Below are 16,721 nucleotides of genomic sequence, written 5' to 3'. Positions count from 1 at the left end.
TAGACTAGAATCCATGTGGCTTTAAGTTAGAAATTGACTTCTTATGCCTAAGTCAACCTATGAACCAAGCATGTGACACTAGACCAACTAGAAAGGTAGAATATGCAAGTTAAGAGAACAAGAGAATGATAGAATATGCTATATATTACTGGGTGTGAATGACGTTATAACTAAGGGTGGGGTGACCCTCTATTTATAGTTGAGGTCCTAGCACTAATTATGGTTGCTTCCTAAAATCAAAGGATTTCATGATCCCTAAAAATAAGGGGATTACACATCAATACACATATTACACCCTGATTCTAAGGATCCCCTCCTACTTTTATGGGTTGACCATATCTCCTACTAAATGCTACCAATCCTAGATGGATGCTTCTGGATGATTGTGGATCGACTAGACTCCCTTAGATCCACCTAGGTGCAATGAGAGCATCTTGCAAGCCTAGCCCTAGTTGTTCGGGTAGGCCTAGCTGCTGTGCAAGTGGTCTGGATGCTTCTTCCATGCTTATTATGCCAACCCCCACTTCTATCCTTGGTGCTTGAGCCTTGGCCGCGAGTGCTTGGGCCTTAACTCCTAGTGTGCCCACCCAAGGTATGACACCTACATGAAGTACCTGTATTTGGTGATAGTGTTTGAGGCAACTATAAGCTAGCATCTACTGATGGTGTTGGATGTGATTGCACGTATCAACCAAGGGCTAGATGCTATCAATGGTGTTTGGGCCAATAACTTACACCAGGGGCCAGTGGGTGCCAATGGAGTTTAAGGCAAGTGTTTACACCAAGGACAAGCCTACCCCTATAATGAATATCGAGAGCATTTGATTGTCATTTACTCAAATGCTCAAGGGAAGGACATCATTTCCTGGTTGAATAGGTTGCAATAGAGAACACTATTCATCTCCATCCCCAGAGGTGTGCAGTGTAAAAATTGAAGTGAAAGGACTTCATGGGAATGGTGAGGTAGAGGGATGAATCGAAGTGACCAAGGGCTGAATCTTAGTGGATCATGGCAGTAAGGCCACTCTACCACTTACAATACCCCATCATGTATTTAAGTCATCTACAAAGGATTTTACCTACCGTTTAATGGGAATTAAGCTTCAAGGAGGCCCGCACAGCTTATCTACCATTGGGCTATGCCTATGACACATGCCCTTAAGGGCATTGGTCCTTACTACGAGTTGGCAATCGAGAGATAGGCGTGTGTGTCACTTGTCACCTAGATTCTGACATAGAGGTGATCAGTCATAATCCAGTGCATGATAGCTTCACACCATTGGCTTTTCAACCAAGCACAATGACCAATTGTGTGAATCAAAGATTCCTCTCATACTAGGTTGAATTACTATTGCGACACTACCATTTATAGGGTAAAACTAACCTTTCTCATGACAGTCTAAACCTAGCTCACGTTCCCTATTGATGGGTGAACAATCTAACACTTGGTGAATTTTACTTCACAATGATAGGAAGAGCCGACATTGAAAGATCAAAAAGTAATGTTGCTATGAATGCTTAGCTGCCATAAGCCAATTATCCTTGTGGTAACTTTTTTGACACCTTTAGCTTTAAATTTTAAAGGTCTAAAGGATCAATAGGCCATGCTTTCAAGGTTCATATTTGTTTTGGTAAAATTAAATGTTCTTTTACCCTTTTGTTCCGCAAGAGATTTATGTTCTTGTTGAGCTTATCTTAGGACACTTACATTATCTTTTAACAAATGTGCCACCCTAACCGAACTCCTCACTTCATAATGTCTTCCACCTGGATCAACCAATTGAGGTCACTTTGGGTCATAAAGAAGCAATTGTGCCTTACCTCTGATTCATGGAATAAGTAAAACAACATTAAAAGTAGTGGTATTTCAACTTCACCCAAGGGCTCCCACTTATCCTACACCTTTCAAGTTATTTCACAAAATCAGACTAAAGTCAAGCTTAACAAGGTCTTCTTTCTCTGTTGATACTGCTAAGCCTATTCCCTTGGCTGTGGTTTTACTAGATAGTAGATAGGGTTAGTGGGAATCTTGTTAATCCATTCATGCACGTGACTAATTAGATGACATAGCATTTGGCTGCCTTAAGAGAGTCATAGTTACTCCTACCATTTACCCATGCTTGGTTGAATTTCTTCACTTTGACATTCAGAAAACTGGGTGAAAATCACATTGCATAAGCATCCATAGGGACCATCACAATGCTTTGTTTCAATTAAACAATTGGATTCCCATTGTACATACTAGTTTTGAGTCTTCATCACTTGAGGAAGGCCCCTGAAGGAGCTATTCCTAGTTTGTTCCTTAGCTGACATGTAGTGACCTATTCTCACTATAGGAGTAGCTCAAGCAATGCACTGACAGTTGTCAAGTTTAGGACTGGGACCCTCATGCCTAGCCCTCCTAGCCAAACCTTTTTTTAAGGTTACAGATTCATTTTGCTGACTTCTCTTGCCTCCATTGTTCCACTGGCTAGAGGTTATTGACCTTGAAAACTTGATGCGGTTATAAGTTCGATTAGGGGTAGATGGCACTCGATCCTTAGGATTTTTAAAGGCCATCAGGGGTGCACTGGACACCACATGATGTGCATTGCTCTTCTAACCACTAGACCCTACCTTCGACTGAGCTGTTTCCAAGGTAGGTAGCCTATTAAATAGAAAAGATAACTCTTTCCAAGGGCATACCAATGTCTCTGGACTCCCTAACTTTGCCATCAGCTACCATGTCTCAGTTCAAGATTTTTAACCTGATTCATCTTTGAAGCTCACACCAAATGCACTATCGAACGAGCTTCCCCAGTCTCTTAGATCCACTATCCTATGTGTAAGTGCCGTTTATATGAACCTTTCCCCTCTTCGACCTTCAAAGTTCTCATTTGTATATTTGCTACTACTACTAAGATCTGCACTGATAGTTGTTCTTCCCACATTTGCACCCTATGTTTTTTGACAACCATTATGCCCTGCTACTTATAGAGGCCTGGCCTTTACCTCAACGGCCAGGTATAAGTCATAGCTTAAACGCCATCCATTTTCAAGGCTAGTTGATGTGACAGGTGAGTTGTTACACACTCTTTAGCAAATTTTATCTTCCATGACCACTATCCTGCTATTTTAATTGACCAACACCCTTTATGGGTTCTAGGTTAGGGCGAAGTTAGTCATCGTAACTTGGCATTTGGTTCATCCATCATCACCAGTTTTACTTACCAAAAGTAGCTCACTTGGAGCTCTCAATTCTATGGCATGGCTCAATGAAGCAGTCATGCCATCCTACTTATTTAAAGTTTGAGAATAGGTCGATGGCGTTGCGGCCCTAATGCCTCTAATCATTGGCTTTACTCGATAGACTCGTTAAGGGCTCCAGCTATCCTGAGGGAAACTTTAGAGGGATCCGACTACTAGATGGTTTATTTAGTCTTTTGCCCTTATACCTAAGTCAGACAAATGATTTGCACATCAGTATCACTGCAGCCCTCCACTAAAGTTTCCTCTGGCTTCGTCCCACTCAAGCGTAGTTCACCATCTTTCGAGTCTTAACAAGCATGCTCACACTTGAACCTTTCTTAAAAGATCAAGGTCGATCAATGGTGCACTTGCGAGGGATCTTGCTAATTGACTTCCTTTCACCTTACAAGTTTTCTAGCCTGTTGGAGCATGATGGTGCTGAGGAATGCCAAGATGATGCGTGCTGCATTCCATAATTATGGCAATGACATCTTCATAGGCATATCAAAAGCTCGAGATTGGGCCACCATCAAGACCATGATGGTCCATATCTCGAACTGATCTGTGGACTGGTTCTTGTAGTTCCACATCTAATTGGGGTGCATCGCCAGCCTCCATCCGCTTCCCTTTTAACAATTTCAAGCTCTCTTTGACTCTCTTTTTAAAGTCCTTTTCATTTTTCCCTTACGGTACTTATTCATTATTGGTCTCTCGCCCTTATTCAGCCTTGGATGGAATTTACCACCCCATTAGGGTTGCATGCCCATAACAACCTGACTCATAGATAGTGGCTCATGTGTGATAGGATCCAGGCATAATAGGGCTCTCACCTTCTCTGAAGCCTTTTTTCAGGGGACTTGGGCCTGGACCACTACTAAAGACACTTCTCCAGACTACAATTCAGACACTAAGGGTGCCCAATTCTCAAGCTAGACTATTCCTACTTCACTCACCATTACTAGCAAAATCCTACTAAGTTAGTAGGTAATCTTGCTTGACCTGGGGTTACGATGCGAGCATCGACGAAGTGATGTAGGGGTCTGATGTTGTCTAGATGGACAATGAGCATGTGTCACCAAAGATGAGGCATACTGGGAGCTTTACCACTGATGGTCTGGTGCTATCATTCCTGAGGACTTATTGTTGGCCAACCACTATCGATGAGATCGTGTGAGGCTATCTTCTACCCTTTCACTTAGAGCCTGATGGGTGGTGGCTTGGTGGAGGCAATGATGCATGACACCCCAACAGACATGCCCTCGATCTGATAGCTTAAGGTACAACTTGCATTTAAAGATTTGATGGTTCATAGGATTCTACAATTCATACCAAGCATCTCATTTTGCTATGTTCTTCATTGATGTAAGAGCTGAGATATCTATTGCTATTGGTCATTTTGGTTTTTCACTATAAAAAGAGTCACAGTGCTACCTACACATGAACCACTAATGGAATGGCAATAGCGCACGTACTCATTTTCATTCTGGTTCTTTGGCATGATTCATGTCAAGGGTTCATTATTCGACCATGGGTAATGATGTTGATTGTTTCACCTGGTCGAGAGGTGGAACAAAGTGACCATCACACCCGCCCTAGACTAGAAGGGGCTCAAGGCATGAAGGCACCCTTGCCTCTTCAGTGTTTTATTAACATGTTTGTGGGTCATTCATTGAGCTAGTTTTAACAATGATCCTTACATAGGTTCACCTATGAAAACCTTGTTATAACTTTTCCTTCCTATAAATTATAAGGTTCAGTGGACTTCTCATGATGTCATAGGCAATGAACCATCCACATTACCATGATCCAAACACTTCACTGACCATTCAATCAATAGAAGTGATAGGTGTGTGTACAAAGGGCAGGGATGTAGTTAATGCGAGCTGATGACTCGCACTTACTAGGAATTCCTCATTGAAGACCAAAAATTACAATGATTATCTCTATCATAATGAAATTTCAAAGATTACCTAGGCCTATTGACCATGGCTATAAACTTGTTGAATATAGTAGTGTAGCGTGGTGTGGCCCAAAACATCTAAGGGCATCACAGACCTACTATTACCTCAAACTTCATTTGTTTAAGTAGCCAAGTCCCTTTAAAAGTTAGCCATGAAAGATCACCTCCGAGTAGCTAGTTAGCAGGCTAATGATTCATTTGCTAATGAAATTAACTAGACAAGTCACTCCACCAACTAAAAATGGCCATGCACCACCACCTATAGAATCAAGAAAGAGCTCTCAGTTTCTCTCAATCCTTACTATGTTTGGACCCAGTAAGTTTTCCTATATTAAGTCAAATTAAGCTGTAGGCTCCACTCCTGGTGGTGCCCTTCCATCAATTCCTTTAAGTTTTAGCCTTGCGACCATACTCCCCCTAGAACCTGAAGATTTTGATTTCTCACAAGGCACCAACAGAGTCTTAAAAGTAACATTTGTAGATCCCTAGTCAACATCATTTATGGTTGAGACTAGGATGTTATCTAATAATCTTCAGCCCCCAACTTTCATTCTTGATTAATGAAAACATCCTTGGCAAATGCTTCATAGCTGTTCATCTTTCATAAATCGAAGAATTTCACCTCTGACTATGAAATACGAATGCCCCCAACTGTCTCTGTTAATCATTACTCCAATCCCAAAGATAAACACAATAGGATCGAAATCCTATGATGTTATCCCATGCTAATGTATACAAGTGTAGGCTGACTTTGAGCACTTTATTTTCTTTAAAGTAACAATGCTAGAGGAACGAGCTAGCCAATTAAGGCTTGGAATGCATCGCCAATAGTAGGGATGAGCAGGCCAATGCTCACTTTGAGGCAAATTAGACAACCCGATCCTAGTTCTAACTATGAGCTTTTTAATTGCAACAACTTAAGTATATGCTATTGGAGCTAGAATTACTATGGCTACTGGCACTAGACCTGCCTTCTAATGGATCCACGTTAAGGGATTTAGATTGTGTTCATTCTAATTACCATAGAGCCCAGTATTGTTATTTAATATGTGTGCCTACTGCCTTCCTTGGATGTGGTAGCCATTTCTCAATCTCCCTATCATGAACTATGCATTCTTTAGACCAAAACTACATGTCCGTGTCGCACCAAGACTACTCATAGTTAAGGTCAAACTTTCACAAATCAATTTTCCCATGGACAACTCAATGTTGATCCTTCAATTTGCATACTCATGAGCCTTTCCTGTCTCTGACCCCGTACAGTCATACCTCGATGGGAAGGAACCCAACTCCCATCAACTCACTAGCCCATGATTCTTAGGGTGGCCCCTAACACCTATTTCTACCCATAACATCAAGGTCCCAAGCACTGACCCTTAAATTCTTATAGCGGCCTGTAACCCTAGTTCTCATAATATTATTCCTTTATGGCCTGGTGAGAACCCAATACCATGCTCATCTACATTGTATGCAAGCTCTCATGCCAAGATCTTGTAAGCATAACACAGATACTGGTCAGCAACTAGCCCAAAGCCACTATGCTTACCTCGTCTTATGAAATACATTTTTTAGGACCTTAGCCCTTAGCCTCATTTTAGGCTAGCCGAACTCATGATGGACACTCAACATCATTCCCATCCTACCTCGAGGACTCAAGTGTTCTACCCTAGCTGTAGCACCCCTCTACTGATTGGTCACAAGGGTCTAGTAGCATGCCTACCTACTAGCCCATTCATCTTTCAGGCTCAATGCTGCCCTTCTTATGCAAACACCATCTCATGATCCTTCCTGCTCAAGAAGGGAAACTGATGGTCATAGTCAATGCTACTACTTAATAGTTTAATGCAAAGGCATGATATAAAGACCATCAACCCCAACCATCCTCACCCTTACCATGACGCAAGGAGACACTGTGCCACACTTATGACCCTATGATACCTACCAACCTAGACATCACATGTGCCTAGGGGTAGCTCACTTTATACTAGCCAGCCTCCCACTTGTCTACTAGCCCAAGGGGTGGTGGAGAGCTAACACCAGTCATCCCCCTATAAAGAGCATAAGAGCTTTTCTAGGCCTCCTACCAGGAATCGTAAGAATGTTTGAAATGGGGATACTTTTCTCCCTAGCCATCTTAGGGCCTTTATTCACCCAACTCAGGGCCTAATGACCTTTCTCTTGGTCATCATAATTTTAGTATTCCACTCATTGCTCCACCAATCCATATTAAGGTGCTTGCACACAGCTTTAACCGATTGCACCTAACTGACTATCCAACTCTAGGGTGCCCCCTACTGGCTCACACTTACCCACACATCTTAGGGCCTAAGGCTCACACTTCTCACTCATAATATCAGTAACATGTTCCTATGCTTAAAATGCCCAAACACAGCTTTAGAACCATCATCCCTCCAATAAGGCTTATATTACTATTTAGCTTAAGGTCAGTCATGGTAAGATCGAGGCACACTCGGGCCTGACCATGACACTTCCTCTCCAGAATCGAACCTTAATTTTTTGTCACCTATCACCACCATAGTAGGCTACTATCCTACCATCAAATGTTGATAGGGTAGAAATTTGAATAATGCATCACCGACACAAAGGTTGTGAGATCTATTGAGTTATCATGAATCATGAAAGCAACAGACAAAGCCCATGTTGACCTTTTATCTAATAAATACGTTCTTTCCAAAATGTAGGGTTTGTTGCATGTATTAGCTCTAAAATTACTATAGTTATCAAGTAGTAGAAACCATCAAACAAACTATAACTGATTTAATGAGCCATTCATATTTTCGTAGTTTCAATTAGATCATACTTACACATACATGGCTTAATCTTTAAGACAGGCATATGACTACTAGTAGGATCAACTAGGTAGCATTCTTTCAGGACATTGGCATTGCATGGGCCTCAACACATCAATTGGGTGGTAGAGAGAGCCAACACAGAGGACAAACATCTTACATGTCAAGCATATGAAAGCATAGCATCAAACGAACAAGGGCTAAGGGCTTATGCCTACAAAACATTCTACATCTGAGAGTATGATCGAACACCAGTGTACTAATAAGGCAATGGAGGTTTGGGTGGCACACTTTAGACACGAGGCATGATTGAGGTTCGACCATAGTCCCTAAGGACACAAGATAGATGAGGGATGGCGGAACATCCAATTTTCATCAATTTAGGTATGTAGCACAAGATCTCGATTACGCCTCCAGGGTATGATGACCACATAGGGGGAGATTGAAGAGGATGATGGGTTGATAGTTTGATGCATCAAGAATGGAGCTTGCCAACATGTACAACCATAGCACCATTTATATGCCCACCGAGTACAAGTGGCAACATCCATATGTAGCAGTCCATAATCCACCCGATCAATTACTAGATGAGTGAGTGAAGGAAATGATGTACGAGGCCATGCCATAACTGCTTAGCATGGGAAAAACACAAGTAAAGGCCATGAGACTACCCCTGCCATCCAATAGGCAACAACGGCAAAATACCACCAATGCTTGGTCTAGCCAACATCGCACATGTAAACTCCGCTATCACCACCCCAAGAGGACATTGCCCAATTTAAGGACTTGTTCTTGAGGTCTTGGGGGCATTGGCTGCATGTACGTATCATGGGATTTAGTCTTAAGCCAAACTTCATATGGCCTTAGATTGGAAATGAACTCTGTATGCCTAAGTTAGCCTATGAAACAAGCATGCGGGCATAAAACCAACACCAAAAGGTAGAATACATGAGCTAAAAACATAAAGGAATGCTAGAATGCTCTATATATTACTTAGTGGTGAATTGGATACAAATGAGGGAGGGGTGCCCTTTATTTAAGCTAAGTGACCATCGGTATAGATCTTGGTGGTAGTAGCAAATATTCAATTGATAACTTTAAAAAGGAATCGGGTTAAAATTCTTACACTAGGATATGATGCCTGACGACAACATTTTAGAGTTCGAAGAAATCGATGGGGGCCTCAAAAAGAGTTATCTTTTCTGCTTAATAGCCTTCCCACCCTAGAAATGGCTTAGCCAAAGGTAAAGTCTAGTGGCTAAAAGAGCACCACACATCATCTAGTGTCCGATATGCCCTTCGAAGCCCTTGAAAATCCAAAAGATCGAGTACTGTCTGTATATAGATATACTTATAATCTCATTAGGTCTCTAAGGTGAATAGCTTTTGGTTGATGGAACAGTGTAGGCAAGAGAAGTAGATAGAATGGATCCGTAACCTCAAGAAAAGGATTGGCTCTAAGGGCCGAGCACGAGGTCCTAGTTTTAAACCTATCAGCTATCGATGCACTACTTGAGCTACTCTTACAGTGAGCAGGTGACAATGTGCCAATCCCTGTGAATCCAACTATTTAATTAATACAAAGCATTGCAATGTCCCTATGAATGCTTATGCAATGTGATTTTTATCTGGTGCTTTAAATGTCAAAAGGAAGAAATTCAATCAAGCATGGGTGAATAGCAAGAGTAACTATGACTCTCTTAAGATAGCCAAATGCCTCATCATCTAATTAATGATGTGCATGAATGGATTAATGAGATTTCCACTATCCTTATCTACTATCCAAATAAATCATAGCCAAAGGAATGGGCTTCGCTAAATTAGCAGGGAAAGAAGACCCTATTGAGCTTGACTCTAGTCCAACTTTGTGAAATGACTTGAGAAGTGTAGGATAAGTGGAAGCCCTTGGGTGAAATTGAAATACCATTACTTTTGACATTATTTTACTTATTCTGTGAATCAAAGGTGGGGCACGACCCTTTATTTTAGACCTAAGCCTGGCCTCGATCAGTCGATTTGGGCAAAAGACATTGTCAGTTAAAGGGTTTTGTTGGGGTAGCACATCGTTAAAAAATAACGCAGGTGTCCTAAGATGAGCTTAACGAGAACAAAAATCTCATGTGGAACAAAAAGGTAAAAGCTCATTTGATTCTGATTTCTAGTACAAATATGAACCATGAAAGTGAGGCCTATCAATCCTTTAGACCTTTAAATTTTGAAGCTAGAGATGTTAAAAAAGTTACCACATAGATAACTAGCTTGTGGCATCATAGCATCACTGCTTTATGATGCTTTGATGTTGTCTCTTCCTATCATTGTAAAGCAAAATTCACCAAGTGTTGGAATGCTCACCCACCAATAGGGAATATGAGCTGGGTTTAGACTGTTGTAGGATAGGTTAGTTTTACCATACTGATGGTAGCGTCACAATATTAATTCAATCTAGTACGGGAGGAACCATTAATTCACATAATTGGTCATCACAATTGGTTGAAAAGCCAATAACACAAAGCTACTATGTGCTATATTATGATTGAATGTCTCTAAGCCTAATTGTTGACCCATAGTAGGAGCCTATTACCACTAAGGACATGTGTCATAGATATAACCCTAGTGGCAGACAAGCCATATAGGTCTTCTTAGAACTTAATTCCCATTGAACGGTGGGTAGAATCATTTGCAGATGACTTAAATATGCTATGGGGTATAGTAAGTGGCATAATGGCCTTGCTGTCATGCTCTACTAAGATTCAGCCCATTGTCACTTTGATTTGTCCCTCCCCTCTCCACACCTACTGAAGCCGTCTTACTTTATTTTTTTACACTCTCCCCTCTAGGGTTGGGAATGAATGGAGTTTTTCATTGTAATTGATTCACCTGAGTGATGACATCCCTCCCTTGAGGATTCAAGAAAACAATAACCAAATGCCCTCGGTATTCACTATAGGGATAGGCTTACCCTTGGTTGGGCACTTGCCTTGAACTCCTCCTACCTTTACACACTAGCCTTTAGAGTGGGTAGGTTGTTGCCTTTGACACCATTGCTGAATCCTTGCCCATTGTTGCCTTAGACACCATAAGTGGATGCTGGGCCCTTAGTGCAGCCAAGATGTTACCTTGGACACCATCACCAGATGTTGGCACTTGGTGAGAGCACTTGCCTCAACCACTATTCCTGCTAGCGGGCCCTTGGCACGGGTTGTTACCTTAGACACTTATTTGGTAGATACTAACACTTGATGCATGTAGTTGCATTAGACACCCCATTGGTAGATGCTGGCACTTGGTGCAGCATGTGTACCATGACCCTTCCATCCAAGGCACTTGTCTACCCCCTGATCACCATTAGCAAAAAATAACACTCGGTGCATGTGTCACTAGCTTCAATCTTCAGCCAAACTTCATGCAACCTTAGATAGGGAATTAACTCTGTCTACCTACAAAACTTAAGTGCTTAGCATAATTCTAGCTTGTTAAACATTGTCTTACAATTCTGGGCTTTCTACAACCCCACAAATCTAATTTGAACCATGACTATGTTCAAGCATGCCTGCACCTAGGTCTGACCATGCACATGTGCCTCGATCATTAATGCCCGCACTTAGGCCTGGCTCAATTCTGCTAAACTTTAACACCATACCTAAGACTCTAGAGACTTGATCACTGCCCATACCATTGTTTTAGGCTAGATCCCTATGACCTAGACCTTTAGTAGGCTTCAATGCCTAGTCCCACTAGTTGTCAAACCCTATCTCACTAGAACCCCAAGGCATGGACTAGCTTGTAAACCATGACACATGCACATGCCTCGATCACCATCAAGACATGTTGGCCCTTGGTCTCAGCAAATGCTTCATTTGCCACCCGTAAATGTTGACATTTTGTGCAGGCAGTTCCCTTAATACTATCAGCACATGTTGAGGTGCACACAATGCCCAGGTATCTTGGGCTCGGGCTATGCACCGTGCATACCATGATCTGATAGTGGGTAGGTTCAACCACATCTTCATATTTTTGTCATGTGAATGCCATTATCATGGCTTTTAAATTTATATAAGCACTCACCATCACTTGCACCTAGGATTGGCTAAATTTTGTAGAACATGAACACCATGCTTGAGCCTCTTGAGTCTTAATCATTGCCTATACCACTATTTTAGGCTAGTTCCCTATGACTTGGGCCTTTATTAGGCCTCAAGGCCTAGTCCCCTTAGTTGTCGAACATTATCCTACTAGAACCCTTGGGCCTGGACCAATTTTTGGTCCATGGACATGCACATGCCTCAACTGCTATTGAGATATGTTGGCCTTTAGTCTCGACACAGGCTTTGACCACCATTGGCACATGCTGGCCCTTTGTATGGGCAGTTCCCTCAAACACCATTGACACATGCTAGGCCATGCACCATGCCTGGGTATCTTGGTTCCAAGCTATGCACCATGTGCACCATGACCAGGCAGTAGGTGGGTTTAGGCACATCTTCATTTTTTTGCCATGCCAATGCCATGTTTATGGCTTGTAAATTCATATAACCACTTACCATCTACCACACTTAGGCCTGGCTCAAATTTGCCAAACATGAACACTGTACCTGAGCCTCTTGAGTCTCGATCACTACCCATACCACTATTTTAGGCTAGTTCCCTATGACTTGGGCCTCTAATAAGACTCAAGCCCTAGTCCTCTTGTCTATCAAACCTTGTCTTGCTAGAACCCCTAGTTGTGGACTAGCTTAGGGATCGTGACACATGCATATGCCTTGATCATCATCGAGACATGTTGTCCCTTGGTCTTGACACATTCTTCAACTACCATAAGCACATGTTGACCTTTTATGCAGACAGTTCCCTCGAACACCATCGACACAGGTTGGGGTACGCATCATGCATGGGTATCTTAGGCATGTGTCATACAACATGCTCACCATAACCAGTTAGTGGGTAGGTTTAGGCATATCTTCATATTTTTGCCAAGCCAATGCCATTTTTATGGCTTGTAAGTTCAGTAAGCACTCACTAGTGCTTATACCTAGGCCTGGCTCAATTCTATCGAACATGAACACCATGCCTGAGCCTCTAAAGTCTTGATCACTGCCTGTACCATTGTTTTAGGCTAGCTCATCATGACTTGGGCCTCTAGTAGGCCTCAGTACCTGGTTCTCTTGGCTACTAGACCCTATACCGATAGAACCCCTAGGCAAGGACCAGTTGCAAACCATGACATAAGCATATGCCTTGACCACTATAGGGACATGATGGCCTTTGGTCTCGGCACATGTTGGCCCTTTGTGCAAGCAATTCCCTAGAACACCATTGGCATATGCTGGGGCATGCACCACACATGGGTATCTTGGGTGTGGGCCATGCACCATACACATCGTAATCGGACAAGGGGTGGGTTTAAGCACATATTCATATTTTTGCCATGCTAATGCCATTTTTATGGCTTGTAAATCATATAAGACTAACTAGTGCCTGCACTTGGGCTTGGTTCTATTCTGCCAAACATAAACACAGTGCCTGAGCCTTTTAAGTCCCTATCATTGCCCATACCACTATTTTGGGCTAGTTCCCCAAGGCTTAAGCCTCTAGTAAGCCTCAAGGCCTGGTCCCCTTAGCTGTCAAACCCTATCCCACTAAAACCCTTAGGCATGGACCAACTTGTTGACCGTGACACATACACAAGCCTTAACCACCATCGGGACATGTTGGCCCTTGGTCTCAGCATATGCTTTGACTACCATCTACACATGCTAACCCCTTGTGTAGGTACTTCCCTTGAACACCACTAGCACATGCTAAAGTGTGAACTATGCATAGGTATCCAAGGCTCGGGCCATGCACCATGTGCACCATGATGGGCAGTGGATGGGTTTAAGCATATCTTTATATTTCTATCATGCCAATGCCATTTTCATGGCTTGTAATTTCATATAAGCACTCACATGTGCTCGTGCTTAGGCTTGTCTCAATTCTGTTAAACATGAACATCATGCTTGAGCCTTTTTAGTCCTGATCACTACCTATACCATTGTTTTGGGCTAGTTCCCCTCAATTTGGACCCCTAGTAGGCCTCAAGGCCTGGCTCTCCTAGCTGTCAGACTCTATCCCACTAGAACCCTTGGGCTTGGACCAACTTGTGGTCTGTGACATATGTACATGCCATGACCACCATCGAGATATGTTGGCCCTTGGTCTTGGCACATGCTTTGACCACCATCAATATATGCTGGCCCTTTGTACAGGTAGTTCCCTTGAATACCATCGACATATGCTAATCAAAGTAGTAGCATGCATAGGTATCCTGAGCTCGAACTATGAACCATGTCTACCATGACTGGGCAATAAGTGGGTTCTAGCATATCTTTAATTGCCATTTGAAGATATTATGGCTATTTGAAAAAACTGTCCCCATTTCAAACACTTAAATGGCTACTGGTTATAAACCTAAAAAAGCTCTTATGCTCTTTAAGAGGGAGTGAGTTGTCAAGATTCTTTGAGGGATAGGGTGCCAATATGAAGGCTAAGGACCAGCACTCATTACACATCAGTACGCACACCTTTTGGTCCCTCACCCCTAATCATCAAAACCTCCAATGCTACTAGTCAGGTTTTCCTATGATGCTTCAATGGTGGTGCCCCAAGCAAAAAAAAATGTGGCACCAACGCATGTCTAAGCCTAGCATGTGCATCATGGCCCAGAATTAAACTTTAGCAAAGTCTTTAACCATCAATAGCCCATGTTGGCACATGTTGCAGGCACATACCTCGACCATCATTGGCATAAACTAACTTTTGGTATAGGCACTTGCTTCAACCACTATTAGCACAAGCTGGCTCTTGGCATAGCACTTACTTCGACCACCGTCAACACATATTGGCCCTTATGTGGGCACATGCCGCAGTCAGCATCGACAAAAAATTACCTTTGGTGTTGGTAGTTACCTTGAACACCATTGCCACATGCTGGCCCTTGGTACAGGCATATACCTTGACCACCATTCGCACATGTGGATGGTCAGTGCGAAATATGCAATATGCTTGTTTAAAAAAAGTGTCCCCATTTCAAACACTTTAATGTCTACTGCTAGCATATCTATAAAATCTCTCATGTTCTTTAAGCAATGGTTATCCGAGTCTCCCTCTCCCCCTCCACAAAGGGAGTATGTGTGTGACGGGCCTATTGTTGTGTACATCCATAGCAATGTCTCTGGAGTGAAATCTAGGTCGTGCATGCCTTCTAGCCATTTTTTCTAGTGATTGGTTCCTCTGGTGACCTGCAGGCTCTTATGGCCTTAACCAATTGGTGTGCATGTAGAAAAGGGGCTTGGTTATGCCAAGTTCAAGCTTGTGCCTATAATTGATGCTACTCTAGACCCTAGATTACATCCTAAAATAGGGCAATGGCTTCATGGGGTGGTGCAAGCAAAAGTTACAATTATGGGCTTGTCTTAGCTAAGTCTTTCACGTATTTGGTAGTCTCATGTTCCTTTGGTATTGACCATAAAAATGCCTTGGCCTGGCTAAGCCCATGTATCACAGGCCCCAGTCTTAAGCCAAACTCTATGTGGCTTTAGACTAAGAATGGACTTTGTATGCCTAAGTTAGCCTACGAGGGAACCGTGTGGGCACAAAACCAACATCGAAAGGTAGAATACACAAGTTTAAGAACATAAAGGAATGCCAAAATGCTTTGTATATTACTCAATGCTGAATGCTTACAAATGAGGGAAGTGTGGCCCTCTATTTATAATTAAGGCCTCAACTTAGGATGGTAGTTCCTAATGTATAGGGATTACATTTTTAATTCAAAAATACATATTACACAGATTACATTTTGATTCCAAAGATTGACTAGGTCCGTCTTTCTATGCTATAGATATTGAAGGTTTCTAGATGGTTCTAGGTTAACCCTATTCTTTTAGGCCCACCCCACTCTTCTAGGCCCACCTGAGTATGGTGCAGGCATGTTGTGGGCCTGGTCCTAGTGTTATGGGTAGGCCTAATTGTTAGGTGGGTGATCTAGATGTTTCTACCATGATTATTGCATAAACCCCTACCTCTATATTTAGTGCTTAAGCCTTGGCCACTAAGGGTGCAGTCCTTAGTTCTTGGTGTACCTACTTAGGGCATGATATTCTCTTTCACTTGATCTCATGATGCCCTTATCATGTCTTCTATGTTGAACTACTTGATTTGGTCCTAAAACTACCATAGGTCTTTAGCTGGTTCCCAACTAGTTTCACTATCTAAAAGCCTCTTTTATTGCACCAAGTACTTCTATCTTGGTTTATAACTTTGATGCCTTATGACCTAGTCAACAATAATGCATTGGATATCTTTCTCATATAAGGCCCTAGCTCTCAATGGTTCATGCCTTGACTCTGCCTTCCTTGGATCCCTTTAGTCCTTATGGAATGAATTGAGCATGCTAACATGGAAAATTGGGTGTACATTCAACTTTGGTGGCATATCCAGCTTGTAGGCAACCTTGCCTACCCTTTTAAGAACTTTAAAAAGTCTCTTATTCTTTTAGACTAGGCCTTTATGTAGACCTTTGTTACACATGATGGGGTGCAACTTCACCAAGACCAAGTCCCTTACTTGGAACTGTACATCCCTTTTTTTTGGGTCTACCCACTGCTTGGACTTTTTTGCTGCTTTATGTAGACAAACTCTAGCTAGGTTGGCCTACTCCTGCCAAACCTTGGCAAATTTATATG

The 16,721-nt window shown here is 42.3% G+C and overlaps 1 non-coding gene and 3 pseudogenes across 1 annotated transcript; 1 reads left to right on the top strand and 3 right to left on the bottom strand.

The window, feature by feature from the left end:
- Positions 1–971: 971 nt before the first annotated feature.
- Positions 972–4,236, bottom strand: LOC149516119 (25S ribosomal RNA). The gene has a single exon (XR_016346728.1). It is a non-coding gene; the product is annotated as a 25S ribosomal RNA (ribosomal RNA).
- A 229-nt stretch (positions 4,237–4,465) lies between these two features.
- Positions 4,466–4,621, bottom strand: LOC149516118 (5.8S ribosomal RNA; annotated as a pseudogene).
- Positions 4,622–4,912: 291 nt separating this feature from the next.
- LOC149516117 (18S ribosomal RNA) lies at positions 4,913–6,365 on the bottom strand (annotated as a pseudogene).
- A 3,025-nt stretch (positions 6,366–9,390) lies between these two features.
- On the top strand, positions 9,391–10,771 carry LOC149516116 (25S ribosomal RNA; annotated as a pseudogene).
- Positions 10,772–16,721: the final 5,950 nt, after the last annotated feature.

Source organism: Durio zibethinus, chromosome 11 (genome assembly GCF_047325235.1).
Source record: "Durio zibethinus cultivar Kanyao isolate XHJ-2024 chromosome 11, ASM4732523v1, whole genome shotgun sequence".
Lineage (NCBI taxonomy): Eukaryota > Viridiplantae > Streptophyta > Magnoliopsida > Malvales > Malvaceae > Durio > Durio zibethinus.
This window is presented reverse-complemented; position numbering and strand designations above follow the sequence as displayed.